This window comes from Apodemus sylvaticus, chromosome 1, assembly GCF_947179515.1.
Source record: "Apodemus sylvaticus chromosome 1, mApoSyl1.1, whole genome shotgun sequence".
NCBI classification, from domain to species: domain Eukaryota; kingdom Metazoa; phylum Chordata; class Mammalia; order Rodentia; family Muridae; genus Apodemus; species Apodemus sylvaticus.
The window spans coordinates 140872028-140888547 of NC_067472.1; the positions used below are offsets into that span (position 1 = coordinate 140872028).

At 46.0% G+C, this 16520-nt stretch overlaps 2 pseudogenes; one reads left to right on the forward strand and one right to left on the reverse strand.

Moving 5' to 3' along the window:
- Positions 1 to 1802: 1802 nt before the first annotated feature.
- LOC127688417 (60S ribosomal protein L15-like) lies at positions 1803 to 6084 on the reverse strand (annotated as a pseudogene).
- Positions 6085 to 15217: 9133 nt separating this feature from the next.
- LOC127681799 (glyceraldehyde-3-phosphate dehydrogenase-like) lies at positions 15218 to 16212 on the forward strand (annotated as a pseudogene).
- The last annotated feature ends 308 nt before the right edge of the window (positions 16213 to 16520 follow it).

A 16520-nucleotide genomic window follows, 5' to 3' on the forward strand; every position in this document is an offset into this window, starting at 1 on the left:
TTTCTCGAAGGTCCCTGCTAGGGGGAAGGGATATGAGGAGAAACGGGCCCATGGGTGCAATAGAGTTAGCGAGCAAGACGTGAGTTCTACATTGAATCCCACAGTAGGTGGAGCACAGTATCACTAATACATCACCTGTATTATAATGACAGGGAACTTGCTATATAGCCCTGGCACTTGCAGTGCAACTTGGGGTGTCCTCAAACATGCAACAATTCTCCTGCCTCGGCCTCCTTAGTGCTGAGATAACAGATATGCACTACCACAACTCGTTTTTATTGTACATTTTAAAACACCTAGGAGAGTGGTTTTTGTGTGCACACATCACCAAGAAATAATAAATATTCTTTATTTGTTATTATTAGAGAGGACAGCTGCTAAGCACCTTGGTTGGATGAACGCAGAATGCCAATATGTGTCAATGCGTCAAGTTGTACCCCATAGATACACAGAGCAATTCTATGTCAGCTAATTTTTCGGTACTTTATCATCTATTTATGTGTGTGTATATCTGCTGAAGTGAACAGGTATGCCCAGAGACCGGAAGAGTTTACTGGATCCCTTGAAGCTTTGGTTACTGGTGGCTGTGAGCTGCCTGGTTGAGGTGCTGGGATTTGAATTTGAGTCTTCTGGAAGAGCATCGAGTGCTCTTAACATCTGCGCCATCTCTCCAGCCCTCGATTACTTTTCTAAAAGAGCTTTTGTTGTGTTTGGGTGTGTGCATGTGCAGGCCAGAGGTCAATGTCAGGAGTCTGCCTTGCTTGCTCCGCAGTGTGGTTTTTTGAGGCAGGGTCTCTCAAGTGATCTCGCTGATCCAGCTAGAATGGATAAACAGGGAGTCCTCCGTATCTGCCTGTCTCCCTGCCCCAGAACTGGAGTGATAGATAACTATACCACTGCTAAGCCTAGATTTTAAAAACGATGTATGTATGTATGCATGTATGTATGTATATGAGTGTTCTATATGCATGTATGCCTGATCCCAAAATTGGACATCAGATCGCATTATAGATGGTTGTGAGCCACTGTGTGATTGCCGGGATTGGACTCAGGACTTCTAGAAGAGCAGCCAGTGCTTTTCACTGCTGAACCATCTCTACAGCCATGGGTTTTTTTTTTTGTTTGTTTGTTTTTTGGGTTTTTTGTTTTTGTTTTTTGTTTGTTTTTTTTTTAAAGCTCTGTGTGTTAGAGATCAAATCAAGGCCCTTATGTTTACAAAGCAAAAACTTTACTGGCTGGGCCATCTCCCCAGGCCCTCATTTTGAAAAGAAATACCCCAAAGTTTTGCCTTCTTGGTAGTAAGAGGGGTGTGGAGCACATGGAGAAGCAGAGAAAAGCTAACACACACACACTCACTCACACACACACACACACATTCACACACACACACACATACACACACACACATTCACACACACACACACACACATACACACACACACACACACACACATCCCTACCTGTTAAGGGTCCTGGAACATGCTTATTTCCCCCAGATCTGCCCAAGAGACCACCAGTACTACTTTGCATTCAGCTGGGGACTAGGGTCTGGTGGAGTCAGAGAGAGTGATGCTGTTGAGGGTCTTGTCAGTTTAAAAATCAGAAAAGCTCTATGTTTGCAGGAGATGCAGGTAAGGAACATTTTTGGGGCCAGTGTCCCTTGATGTCCTGGCAAATCAGCCTCAAACAAGCACCAAGGTATCTATGGTGCAGATGTTTAAACAGCAGCCCGAAATTTATTTTTTCTCTTCTAATTTGTTTATAGGCATGGATTTTGCAAACATTACATGCATTAGCGTACTTTAGCAGTAATGGCGGAGCTGGCTGCACTGTGAGAACAGCCCACCAATAGAGTGGTGGAACTTGGGACCCTTTCCAAAGCCACGCCTCCGCGGCCAGCAGAAGTCAGCCCACGGACTGGTTGGGCGATCCAGTGGGTGTCAGGATTCCTTCTGAGAGCTTTATGGAACGGACCAATAAAGACAACTTCAAACATTTATATGTGGAATCATAAAAGGAAGAATTCAGGACTCTCAAAGCCCCACAGTGGCGTCCAGCTCTCTCCTTTAGCTGGTTTCCAACACCAGGACGGATGGCCTGGAGTAAGTTGTACCCTTCGGAAGGGTCTTGATGGCTACTGGGGTGGACATGAATCCTGTAGATGACATAACCTTCCTTGGCCTGGTCCTTCCCAGACTTCAGACTTTATCAGGCCAGGTGGGGCAGGGAGCCCTGTGTAGCGCGGGGAGCTGGCAGCATTGCCCATAGCGGCTCCTCAGAAGAAAGCGCACATGTTAGACCGTGTGTTCTTCCTCCACAGCTCCTGGATGTGTTTGTGAGCACCCAGGTTGGCTCACCGGTGACTGCCACCAGAGCTGTGGACTGTACTTGGATCATACTGACCCTTCATTTCTTTCTCCCACTCCTCCCTCTTCTTTCTAACAAATCCCTCCCGCTTCAGGGAGTTTTGTTTTAACGCACTTTGTTTAATTAGAATTGCTTTTGTGAGCGTGGATATGTGTGATTATTTATTGGTTCAAGAGCACCGGACTATGATTCCCCCCACCTACACACACACCCCAGCCACTGGTCCCTCAGGGAGGGATGGGGTCTTATGGTCCCCTGAATATGCTTGGCCCAGGGAGTGGCACTATTTGGAGGTGTGGCCTTGTTGGAGTAGGTGTGGCCTTGTTGGAGTAGGTGTGTCACTGTGGGCGTGGACTTTAAGACCCTCATCTTGGCTGCCTGGAAGTCAGTCTTCCACTAACAGCCTTCAGATAAAGATGTAGAACTCTCAGCCCTGCCTGCACCATATCTGCCTGGATGCTGCCATGCTCCCACCTTGATGATAATGGACTGAACCTCTGAACCTGTAAGCCAGCCCCAATTAAATGTTGTCCCTGTAAGAGTTGCCTTGGTCATGGTGTCTGTTCACAAAAGTAAAACCCTAACTAAGACAGGGTCATGTCTTGTCTAAAAGATATGATCAGATTAGTTGCCCTGAGTGTCTTAAAACAATCTTAAAAACAAATCACTTAAAAATCAGAAACTCAGGCTGGAGAGATGGCTCAGGGGCTACTTCCCCCCCCTACCCCCAGCACCCCCCACCCCACCCCCCCACCCCCGAGGTCCTGGGTTCAATTCCCAGGACCACATGGTGATTCCCAACCATCTGTAATGGGATCTGATGCTCTCTTCTGGCATGCACTCAGGTACATAAAATAAATGAATAAATAAATTTTTTAAAAAAAATCAGCATCTCTTAATTTTTTAAAAATGCTCGGCTGAAATCTAACAACACACCTGCACTGGGGATGGCTCCAGCTGTCCCTGTAGCTGGGACACACATTCTGTGGTGGCCTCATCTCCAGCCAGTATGGCTGTCACAGATCATTTCATGTGCCCCCTTGTTTTGATGGAAGAAGAGGTTATTTTTCTCTAAGTCAGTCCTTTAACAAACAGTGGGAAATGAAAGCGGCGTGGTCAATGTTGCTCCCTGCTCCTCTATTAGGTACATTTGAGCTCTCGTCCCTTGATACAAAACCTTCTCCCCCAAGGCAGATGCTGGGGGGGACTTTCCTCTGGATAATATTTTTCCTAAGGAGGGATCCAGGCCACCTGCGGCACCCAACTGTTGTTTGTTTTCGGAGAAATATTAATAATAAAGCTAATATTTATTGAGCACTTACTCCGTGCCTGGCAACGTTCCAAGCCTCTTCCATGAATTAACCTATGTAATTTTTTTTCACAACGAATACAATCGTTGCTATTTTCTAGCCGGAAAAAGCAGGAGCATGACACACTCAAGGTCCGACCTGGCTTCTCTCTGGCATCTCTCCGCGGGATGTGGCAGCGGGAGTCAAAGGGGCCCAGCAGGGAGTATAGCTAACCAGTGAGCAGTCCTGCTCCTACGCCGAGGTTTCCTGAATCAGCTTTTGTAGGTTTATCCTTCGGAATGGGCTGGACCACAGTACAACAGACTCCCGCCAAATCTCAGTGGATGGAAACAGCAGGCTTTTCTATCTGCCTTATGCCACAAGATGACCAGGAGCTAGCTGGGGTCATCCTGATGCTCCTGACAGAACTGCACCCTCTCGACCATTGCCGTGGCCGAGAGGAAAAGAGGGCAGGCCTCGTCATTGTACACTTTCCTGGGGAGGGCAGCTTAGCATGTCTGCCCAAAGTAAACCTCATGATCTAACTGAACTTCAGGGCTGAGGGTAGCATCACACACCCGCAGAGTTGCTGAACCATCCAGGGAAGATGGCGGAGGGCTGACCTTGGTGCTCCTCAGGGTCCATGCATCTCTGCTTAAGGACCAAGTTCTGCGGGTTCGGAAGAGAAAGGTGTTTCTCCTCACCTCTCCCTTTCCACCACCTATTGGATTCTGGCATTGAAAGAGGAACTTCCTCCCTAGCCTTTACCTAGGCTGTCCCGCTGCTTGAGTTTCTCTCTTCCCCGCTGCCTGCATCTCTCCCACGCTCTACCTCCACACCCATCTAGTTCTTTTCCTTCCTCACAGAATTCAGGGGGGTGGAGGGCGGCTCTCACTCCTCTGACTGGAGAAGCCCTCCTGCACTTCTTCATAGCACCTGGGGCTACTTTGCAGCTTCCATTACAGATTCTCCTTGAGGAGGAGAAGAAACTCGCTGGCAGAGCAGGTAGTGGGGGGCTGCAGGGAGGGGGGAGCTGAGTGCAACCTGAGAACGCAGAAAATATTCCCACAAATTGTTCCCTGTCTCGATGTGCTGTGTGTCTCTCCTAATAGACTGGAGACTTCATGAAGGCAAGTTCCACGCCTATCACATTCACCTGGGACACACATGCACACATACACGCACATGCATATAAACACACACACCATGCATGCACACACACACACACACACACACACACACACACACGCATGCACACATGCATGAATGCACACACGTACTCGCACAAACATTGTACCCGGCAGAGTAGCAGGACACCTCCCAATCTCTCCTAAAGTCAACTAAGTGAATGACAGAGATACAAAGAGAAGTTACTAACTAGGTTTTTTTTCCCCTATTGCCATGATAAACATTCATCGTGAAGGTCGAAGGGCTTCCTGTGGTTTCCTGTTTAAGACCTCAGAGAAATGATATAGGGGGATTTCCCCAGGCTCTACACATCTGGGGTGGGGTCAAGATAGGAGAGTCCACAGAAGAAACCAGTGGGGTCTTAATCATCCCAGAGCCGGAGCCCCTGATCCTAGTAGTTTGTGTAATCTCTGAAGCCACTGACAAGGTGCTAAGGAAGGACACAGAGGCGGTAAGAGGCTAAGGTGCTGCCAAGTCACCACTGCAGACCACGTAGGTCACCGCAAGCTCCGGCCCAGAGAACTACCTAGGGTTTCCAGATAAGAAGCAGAAGGGCAAAAAAAAAAAGGCCTCTGTCTTAGTTTTTGGTTTTGTTTTGGTTTTTTTCCCCCCATTGCTGTGATAAGCAGCCCTGGAGGTGGAAGGGCTTCCTTTTGCTCTCCATTTGAGGGCACGGTCCTCTGAGGTGAGGTAGCCCTGCCTTCAGGAGCTTGGTGCCGCAGGTCCCGTTGGGCGGGGAGTGATGGATGCTGCTGCTTAGGTCAGACTCTCGTTTCCTTTCTGTCTTCCCGTCGCATGCGTGTGCATGTGTTCTGTGTGCTTGCTTACATACAGGTCTACATGTAACCCGTGCGGAGACCCGAGGGTGATGCTGGGAATCCCCCTCTTCTTCACCGAGGCAGGGGCCCTCAATCAAATCAACAGCTCCCAGATAAGGCTCTGAGCAACCTTCGCATCCCCTTCTAGGCTGGGGTCACAGGCCGGCCAGCGTGCCCACCACCTATTTACCAAGCTTTCTGGGGACCTGGACTCAGATCTGCACACGTGTGTGGGAAGCGCTTTAACCACTGAGCCATCTCCCTGGCTCCACTTTCTCCTTTCTGTTCAGACCAAGATGCATACCAAGGAGTGGTCTACCACAGTGAGCGGGCTCTTTCTACAGCTGAGGTAGTCAAGACAACCCCTCAGGCTTTCTCACCCACTGGTCTTCCAGGAAGTCCACCAAATCGGCGATTAGCATTAGCGCTCACGAACTCCAACTCTAGAAGGTCTGTGGGCTGCTCTCAGAGCTGGCAATGCAGACAGAAGTACCACACAGCCAACAAACAAACGCGCCTGCGCCTGCGCCTGCGTGTGGGCGGGGCAAGGGCTATCTCTTCTGCTCGCTGAAGCATCTGCCTTGGAAAGCTGAGGTTCCAGTCTGAGGTCCTCAAAGGCCGTGTGGCATCTTGTGGCCTCAGGCAGTGGCTACACGTGCTGCGGCAGACTCCAACCAACCATTCCTCCGACCTGACGTTCACAGTCTCGCCGTCTCTCTGTTGTGTTGTCATCTGCGGTTTGCCATTGCTTTTAATAGACCTTCAAACATCACCTGGCCCTGTGTGTTTTACAGTTCCAAGCTGGGGCTAGGTACAAATCGGGACAAAGACATTCTCTGCTCAGAAGTTCTTGATGAAGCCACAAGGCCAGTGTCTGGAGACGGGGTGCTGAGGGTTGAACGAGGAACTGTGTCACATGAGTGTGATGGTTGGTCAGGTCCACTTGATTAGACTGAAACACACCTATGAAATCAGAAGCTCACACTCCTCGGTGTGTCTACAGGGAGCCTAGAGATAGGCCGAGGCTAAGGGCTGTGAGCTACTGGGTGGTTTCATTCAGAGTTTTAATAACTTATAAGGAGATGGTAGACTGTGGAAGACAGGCCTTCGGGGAAGTGGGGCGCTGGGAACATAGCTTCTGAGAGTGGCTCTCAGTGTCCCTCTCTGCTTCCCGGATACTACAAGGACAACCACTCATTGTCTCCTACTGTTCCTTGCTTCGTGACAGCCACCAAACAACAGAGCCAGCCAACTGCGAGTTAAAACTGGGTCCAGGAGCCAGAGAGAATCATTCCTTCCTTAAGTTGTTTATTTCAATTATTTTATTGCGGCAGAGAAACACTGAGCGGCGTGGTGAGTTTGGAAAGCTTTGCAGAGCGTCGCCGTCTTTTGAGTGACCGTGCAAGCACGCAGGCGTATTAGAGGCTCTGAGAAGGTCCTGCAGGAAAAGGCTTTTGTTTAACAGTCTTACCCAGGACTTCCCAAACTGATTTGACACTGGAACTCTGGGTTCCAGATTGCCTTTATAAACATCCCAGGGAACTAGAATCTGGTGGCACACCCTGGGGCAGTGCTTTTAGGATACCATCCAGTGCATTGGTGACTTGAACTGAAGAGAGCTAACTCATCACCCAGCAGTCACCCCCTGATTGGAGCTAAGCTGAAACTTAGCTTCCATGGCTTTCCTGACGTAACCCACCATCAGCTCGCTGGAGTCTCCAGTTTGCTTACGGCGCTATGGCCTCCTCAGCCTCCATAAATCCATTATCCAATTCCTCGCAATCGATTAATTATTCACATTCTACTGGTTCTGTCTTCTCTGGAGAATCCTGACTAATTGGATTTGGATAGAAAGGTCCACCGGGCCTTAAAGCTCAGACTAATGAGTGAACGGATGGCCGCGAAGGTTGTCTCACGTCCATCTTGGAGATGTAGCCAACATCAGTCAGGAGTGCTCGAGCTGGCTTCAGAAATCCAGAAATTACACAACCCACCAAACTGAATTTATTATAAATTTTGATGGAAAAAAAATCCAAATGGCAGAAACACCGATACAGTGATTGCACTTTGTTTTAAAGCTAATTTTATTACAAAAATTGTCTTGAAGTTGTTTCTCTGGACTTTGCCCATAATCACTGCACGTTGAGTTCTTACAGGGAATCAGCAGATGGCTCTTTAATGAACCAACAGTGCACGACCAAGAAGTGTGGAGGCTGGTGTTTATTTTCAGATCAAAGGGAGAAAAATTAAGCCCAGAGGTACTTGTTTTCCGGAAAAATCACACTCTTGTGTGTTAGGGTGACAGGAATCTTCTTGATTTCACAATTTTCTCCTACCCGCCCCATTTACTCCCACACTAATCTGAATCTATAAATAGGGCTTAAACGTTGCTCTTCTGAGGCCGGGTGTGTTGCTCTGTGGTAGAGCAATTCACTTAGCTTGCAAGAGGCCTCGAGTTTGATTCCCGAATGAGCAAGTCAGTGATAAATACATAGTGCCTCTTGGCTATTTGCAACAAGGCGAACTAGCTATTTTTAATTAAAAGGTTTCCAAAAAGTCGCTCTCCAAATAAAGGGTGTGGTCTTTCCATAAAGAATGCCTTGCTGTAATTTACACCCAAGAAAAAGAGGTATGCCAGGAAGAAGAGAGAGACCGCCTCGCTTCGACTGCGGGTCGAAGCCCCGCAAAAGCCAGGGTTGAAAAGATCTGACGGGTTCGTTCCTTCCCTTTCACCTTTCTGTGCCCCTCAGAACTTAAAAAAAAAAAAAAAAAAAGATGTCAGCCAACGCGGTCTAGAATCACTCTCTCTCCTAGCTTCCTGCTTGCCCACCGAACCGTTCTGGAAACACCTGGTAGTTGAAATGCTGTCGTGTAGACAATCCGCCATCTAGTGGCCAGAGAGAGAATTGCAAAAACAGCTTTTGGGGTCATTTGCCAAAACTGGCCTTCAGACCAAAGTTATTTATGCCAATAATTCTTAGGCTTTGCTTCACATTATAACGTCTCAAGGAGCTTGTAAAAGTCTGATGCCAAGGCTACACCCGCATACCAATTATGTTGGAATTTCTGGGAATTCCAGTCGGTCGTGCTTGTGAGCTGGGATCTTTGCAACCATAGCAGTTGATTAAAACAAAGAAAGCGTCAGACAGTATCCAGTGTTTATGTGAGATACTTCGTGTGCTGATTTCTTCTCCCTTCTCTCTCCCCCGCTTTTTATTTTCAGACAAGATCTCTTGTGTCCTGAGCTGGTCTTGAGTTTCTGATAGTCTTGGCTCCACCTGCCCCCTCATTACTAGGATTATAGGTGTGCACCACCATGCATGGGTTTGATTTCCTCCCTCCCTCTTTCCTCCCTCCCTCCCTTTCTTTTTGTTTCATCGTTAAACATGGGACCAATATACAGAATACTAGATCGATCGTTGGCAAGCACAAACTTGAAGTTTGACTCCTTGGAGTATCAAACATGTACTTTACCTAAACACATTTGCTATGGGGAACTTTGGTGACTGGTTCTTATGAGTCCCTGGATCATTGTGTAGGTCCCATGAGAATCACTGTGTGTTATGGTTTGAATGTAAAATGTGGACCCCTGTCCCACCTCCCTTGTGTGACTGAATACTCAGTCCAGAGACAGTGGAGCAGTTTGTGGGGGCTCTGGAACTTTTCAGCCATAGGTCTAGTTAGCATAGGCCCCAGTACCCCATGGGCAGAGCTACTGAGGTCTAGCACACAGTTACTTGACCTACATGGGGGTGTAAGGAACTCATGCTCCAGGTTTCCACCACTCCAATCTGGTGTCAAGGGCTGACGGGCAGCTCTCTGATGGCCTGTACCCCTTAAAGTGTGAAGTGAAATATATCTTCTCTTTCTTCCATTGCTTTAGCTGGGTATCTTAACGAGAAAGTTAACCACACACAATGAACTGCTTAGACCTGACCTGACTGCACAATAAATTCTATTTAGATGAATTTTATTAAGGGTTTATAACATTACCTTTCGCTCGCTTTTTTTAAAAATATGTATTTTTATTTTTAAATTACTTCTATGTGCGTCTGCACACAAGGGTGCAAGTACCCTCAGAAGCAAGAGGTGTCGGATTCTCCTGAGCTGGGGCTGCAGGCACTTTGAGCTGCCCAGTGTGGATGCTGGGGAACTAGGCATTCTATAGTCTCTTGACTGTTGGGTCATCTCTCTAGCACTTTAATTTTGATTTTTTAATATGTATTTTTATTATATTTACTTATTTTGTGTGTGTGTATGCGGTGTGTGTGTGTGTGTAATGTGTGCATGCATACACATATACTGGGGTAGGTAGGCAGAAGTCAGAGAACAAATGAGGAAGCTATTTCTCTCATTCACAACCTGGGTCCTGGGGATTGAACTCAGGTCATCCTGCTTGGTGGCAGGCCCCTTTAACACCAAACCATTTCTCTGGCCCACTTTTGGGAATTAATGTTATGGGCATGCCATAAAGCAACAGTAATTTCAACTTCTTTCCAACAGGTGTGTGGAAACTATCTATGGACATATGTCCCTTGAAGTCCAGCCTCCACCAGGACATTGCCTGGGTTAAATCCCACATGTGTCTGACCCTGATGCCAGTACTGTGAGCCTCCTTCAGCTAAAGCAAGCCCCCCTCCATCTCTTCTGTCACTTCCTGTGTACTGGGCTCATGGAGCAATTGAAATCTTTCAAAATGGTCGTCGAGGGATGTGAATGTGTTTGTCGGTGTACGTTGTATTTCCCTGGCAGGCAGATCAGAACATCTTCCCACAGGATGGTGAAAACTTGCCTTCTACTTCCCGAGGACTTGATGATTAAGTCCCTGAGATCTAAAGCAAAAGACTCAACAAATGGCAGACTTTGTAATTATGTTCATACCTGTGCGTGTTGCATAGAACACTGGGTTCATGAGTTGTGTGGTTAAAGCAATATATGTATATGTGTATGTGTATATATATGTGTGCATATATACATACATAGCATGTATGCATTATATTATGTTTTGTTATGTGTTATATGTTAAATGCTATATATACATATATATACACATATATACACATGTATATACATATATACACATACACGTATACATACACATATACATAAGACAAGGTTTCACACTGTGGTCCAGGCTGGCCTAGAACTCACTATGTAGCTCAGGGTTGCAACTGATGGATTAAAAATGGCACCCACTAGTGAAGCGGGATGGTGGCATCAAACTCATAACGCTTCTGTCTCAGTCTCCTGAATGATAGGGTTACAGGCAGGAGCCACCCCATCCAACTTTGGTTAAAGCCCAGTGGAATCCTGAGCTATGAAAAGGAGAGGGGGCAGGACAGTGACAACTTAAGGCAGGGCGAGGGAGGAGTTGTCTAATGAATAAAGCTCTGGTGTGCGGAGAAAAAGTGTCTTGCTTAGACAAACCCTTTCTCTAATGTCCGCTTTTCTTAAAGACCTAAGTTTCTTTGACCCAAGGAAACCTCAGTGTCTGCAGCCAGAGTTTCTCAGATAGGCAACTCTAAATGTGCAGCAGAGCCTTGTTTTAGGGGAGTGTATCTTGCTACATTTTAACCTGTTTATTAGTAGTGTGCAGCAGCTGGGTCTGTGTGTTGCCCAGCACCTCCCACTTTTCTAGTGGGCACCATTTTTAATTCATCAGTTACAAAGAACTGGTGGAATTATAGTCCACCAGTCAATAGTGGTGCAAAAGGCTGATTTTATGTTTTAATGTTTTATCGACAAATTTCTATTTCTTCCTTATGAAATCTAGCTTTTCTGCATTTTGCACTCCCCCTATCTTGAGCTTTTGTCAATTTGATAGAACGGAGTGGCAGGAGAAACATGGAGCCAATTCAAATTTCCTGATCAAGGCTTGAAGTTTAATGGGGGTCTCCAAATATATAGGCGGGGGTGGGGGAACCCTTTACCCAAAGGCTGGAAACTCACAGAACTGGTTTGCTTGCTCCGCAGGTGGCTAGTGTCAGGTGGCTAGTGCCTCTCAGGAAACTGCAGGTCCTTGGAGAACAATGAGCTTCACCTTGGTCTGAGCACTCCACCCTAGGTGGAGGGGACTGTGACTAGCACAGGAATTCCCGCTCAAAGGCTGCGAGAGGAACTTTACCTTGGTCAATGTCAAGTTCCTGCCAAGTGGCATGGCACTCCAATACAGCTCTCTACACTCCTAATTCTGTTCTTTTATTTATTTATTTATTATTTTATTTTTTTATGTTTTAGATCAGGGCTGGTCCATTCAAGGTTTTACTTGTGCCTGATGTTATTTTTCAAGTCAATGACCAATTACAGCAACAGCACTAATTAAACACACTGTTTCTCTGATCTGCACAGGAATGCCATCTTTCCTGTGTTTTACCTCCAAATGGACTGGGCATGGTGGCACATGGCTTTTAGGCCAGACCTCTGGAGGCAGAATCAGGTGGAACTCTGTGAGTCTAAGGCCAGCGTGTCTGGAATGAGAGTTCCAGGACAGCCAGGAATACACAATGAAACCCTGTATCAAAACACAACCAACAAACAAGGAAATGGGTCTTGAATGGCTTTTATAGTTCTTGGTCTCCAAATTTACAAACTTGCTGTGCCAAAGCCATGCTGCTTTTCACGTTATTACATCAGCTTGGTCCAGAGTTTAGCATCTGGCACAACCATTCTACATCAGTGTTTTTCCCAGATAAAATGTTACTCATGAAATGGAGATATTTAGAACTGCTTCGACATAAATGTTAAATGCTTTTATAGGACCCAAGGAAAGCCCTGTTGATGTTCTGATTAAAATGAAGACTCTTATCCCTTTGGGAATCTCTGACACTCGTGGTTATTAATCTCTCCAATCCAGGGGCATTTCACACTTATCCCGTTAGTTCAAATCTGGCTTTTATAACTTGTAACAAAATGTCATGATTTTCTCTAAGAAGCTCCTCTAACTTTTGATATTTTAACAGCTAACTTTACAATGTAATAAAATAAACATTTCCACAAAGAACTGAACACAAGAATCCCATGCTCTCCGACTGTGTTGGGTGTCATTACCGCCATTATATCCGTTATTGTTTTTACTTGTCCTTATTAAATACAATCATAAAAATGATAAATCTTTTAAAAACTGCACAGTAGTGAAACTTACCACAGTGTCAATATTATGAAAATCTTATTTCTCCCCTAAGTGGCTCTATCACTGCACTGTAGTAAAAATTCTAGGCGACTATGTTTATAAATTCACACGTTGATTGTAAAACATGTGGAACTACAAAACACCAAGAGTAGCCGCACAGATCCTGACAGGGTTTTACGCTGAAGGGTGCCAAGCTTCGTAAAGATGCTCTCTGAATGAGGGAACACAGAGTCTAGACGAGCAAATCTAGACAAGTGTACAGCCGAGCCAAGCGCTGTGAAGCTCACACACTGTTCAGTCTAGCAAGGTGACACGATGACATTCCAGTCTCACTTATTGCTGGGATAAAACTTGGAGACCTAAAGTAACTTTAGGGACAAAGGGATTGTTTGACTCAGTTTCAGGTCCCGTCTGATCCCTGAGGGAGGTCAGGACAGAAACCGAAGGCAGAAGCCTGGAGGAGGACCATGGAGGAGGCCTGATGCCGGCTCGGTTCCTGGCTCCCCAGAGGCTCATGATAGGTAGCTTTCTTGGTTATTTTTACTTAATTTTTTTTTTTTAGAAAGAAATATGTTTTTAAGCTGGGTAGTGGTGGATCATGTCTTCAAGCCCAGCACTCAGGAAGCAGAGTTCAAGAACAGCCTGGTTTACAGAGTGAGTTCCTGAATATCCAGGGCTATACAGAGAAGCTCTGTCTCAACAAACAGACAAAAAAAAAAAAAACAAAACCAAAATCATTTAAAATGAAATAGAATTGTATCACTCCCTCCTTTCCAGCACCTTCCAGCTATCTTCCTTCAAAGCCCTTCCATGGTTCTCTACTCTGGAGTTAATAGTCTTTTTATTAGTTATGTGTATGTATATGTATGTGTATATATATGTGTGTGTGTGCATGTATATGTATGTACATGTATATATGATATATATGTATGTGTGTATGTATATGTATATGCATGTATATGGTATATGTGTGTATGTTTGTGTATGTATATGGTGTATATGTGTATGTATATGTATATGATGTACATGTATATGTCTATGTGTATGTATATGTATGTATATGATGTATATGTATACATATATGTATATGTATATATGACACAAATATGTATGTATATATGTGTGTGTCTGTATGCACAAATTCATATATAAATACAATCTGGTGGGCCTTTTTGTTATTTGTGTGAATATGGTCTCAAGGCTGTCCACTCAGCCGTGGACAACCAATCAGAGGCTCATCCCTGGGTAAGGCCGACTCCCCTTCTTCCAGTAGCCATTAGCTGTCCGTAGTTCTTTGTCTAGGGTGGGACCCCATGAAAGTTCTCTCTTTCATATTACCTTTCCACTCATACTGCCACTGTTCCTGTCTTGCATATGCAGACATGTCTGTGAGAGGCTGTTTCATATCAGACTTCCTAGTGTTTTGGCCCTTGGAAATCTTTCTGATTCCTCTTTTATATCCTCGAGCAAAAGACTCAGGAGCTGGGATGCCGATGTATGGACTAGGGTTATGTCTCCCCTCCCCCCAGTCTGTCTCTCCCTGCAGTGAAACCAGTTGCAGTTGTCTGTGACATTCTCCATTTGCTCTAAAGAGAGGCTTCTTTGATAAGAGGTGGTAGCTACACTTACCTGTGGGCATAAGGAGAAGACTTAAAGTGTAGGTTGCCCCGGTCTAGCAAAATGATGATGGCAGATTATTTTCTAAGGTCCATGACGTCACTAGCTCTGGGTAGTTGGCTAGGTTTCCAGTACCAGGTGTGGTTTCCTCCTGTTGATGGAACCCTGAGTCCAATAAGGTAGCTGTTGTTGTCAGCAAACCTTTTCATTAAGCAGGACTGGGTCAGTTCAGAGTCGGTGCAGACAAAAGCGGCGTCTGCCTCCAGGAATACTTTCAATGAAAATTAATCCCAGATTGATGTGGGTATAGATACAAAAGCTCAAAAGAGAAGACAAGTCACATCTTTGTGATCTTGAAAGAAGCAGCTATTTCACAATCAGAATACAAAACCAAAATCTCTAAGATAAAATATTGGTAAACTGTTCTATATTAAAATTAATATTCCTTAGAGCTGGAGATATAGCTCAGTGGTTAGGAACACTTGCTATTCTTGTAGAGGACCCAGGTTCAGTTTCCTGTACCCACACAGAATCTCATAACCACCTGTGACTCCAGGTCTAGGGGTTCCAATGTCCTCTTCTAGCCTCTATGGGCACTACACTCACATGGTATAGTGTGTGCGTGTGCATGCAAACACACACACACACACACACACACACGTCTCTTTTTATAAAACGTTTTTTTTGTTTGTTTGTTTTGGGTTTTTTTTGCCTATCAAAACTTGATTAGTTGGCTCTCTGCTCCTCCCTGTTCCAGAGACAGCCACATCTTCTTGTGCAGTGCCAGCCAGTCTCATGTAGTAGACAAGATGGTGAAGGTCGGTGTGAATGGATTTGGCCGTATTGGGTGTCTGGTTACCAGGCCTGCTTTCTGCTCTGCATCTGGCAAAGTGGAGATTGTTGCCATCATTTACCTCAACTACATGGTCTACATGTTCCAGAATGATTTCACCATGGCAAATTCAATGGCACAGTCAAGGCTGAGAATGGGAAGCTTGTTATCAATGGGAAGCCCATCGCCATCTTCCAGGAGCGAGATCCCACTAACATCAAATGGGGCAATGCTGGTGCTGAGTATGTTGTGGAGTCTACTGGCGTCTTCACCACCATGGCGAAGGCCGGTGCCCACCTGAAGGGTGGGGCCAAAAGGGTCATCATCTCTGCCCCTTCTGCCCATGCACCCATGTTTGTGATAGATGTGAACCACAAGAAATATGACAACTCACTCAAGATTGTCAGCAATGCCTCCTGAACCATCAACTGCTTAGCTCTCCCAGCCAGGGTCATCCATGACAACTTTGGCATTGTGGAAGGGCTCATGACCACGGTCCATGCCATCACTGCCACTCAGAAGACTATGGATGGTCCCTCTGGAAAGTTGTGGTGTGATGGCTATGGGGCTGCCCAGAACATCATTCCTGCATCCACTGGTGCTGCCAAGGCTGTGGGCAAGGTCATCCCAGAGCTGAACGGGAAGCTCACCGGCATGGTCTTCTGTGTTCCTACCCCCAATGTATCCGTTGTGGATCTGACATGCTGCCTGGAAAAACACACCAAGTATGATGACATCAAGAAGATGGTGAAGCAGGCATCCAAGGGCCCACTGAAGGGCATCCTGGGCTACACTGAGGACCAGGTTGTCTCCTGCAACTTCAACAGTAACTCCCACTCCTCCACCTTAGATGCTGGGGCTGGCATTGCTCTCAATAACAACATTGTAAAGCTCATTTCCTGGTATAACAATGAACATGGCTACAGCAACAGGGTGGTGGGTTTCATGGACTACATGGCCTCCAAGAAGTAAAAAGCCCTGGACCGCCCACCCCAGCAGGAACACAGTAAGAGAGAGGCCCTCGGTTGCTGAGGAGTCCCTGTCCCAACTTAGCCCCCAACACTGAGCGTCACAATTTCCATCCCAGACCCCCACAATAACAGGAGGAGCCTAGGGAGCCCTCCCTATTCTCTTGAATACCACCAATAAAGTTTGCTGCACCTCACACACACAAAAACCCTCAATTAGTTGGTTCTACACTTGGAGATGAAGTATGTGAATGGTTATATATCACCATATTTTTAAAAGAGTTGTCTTTATGTTTATGAGTATGACTATTT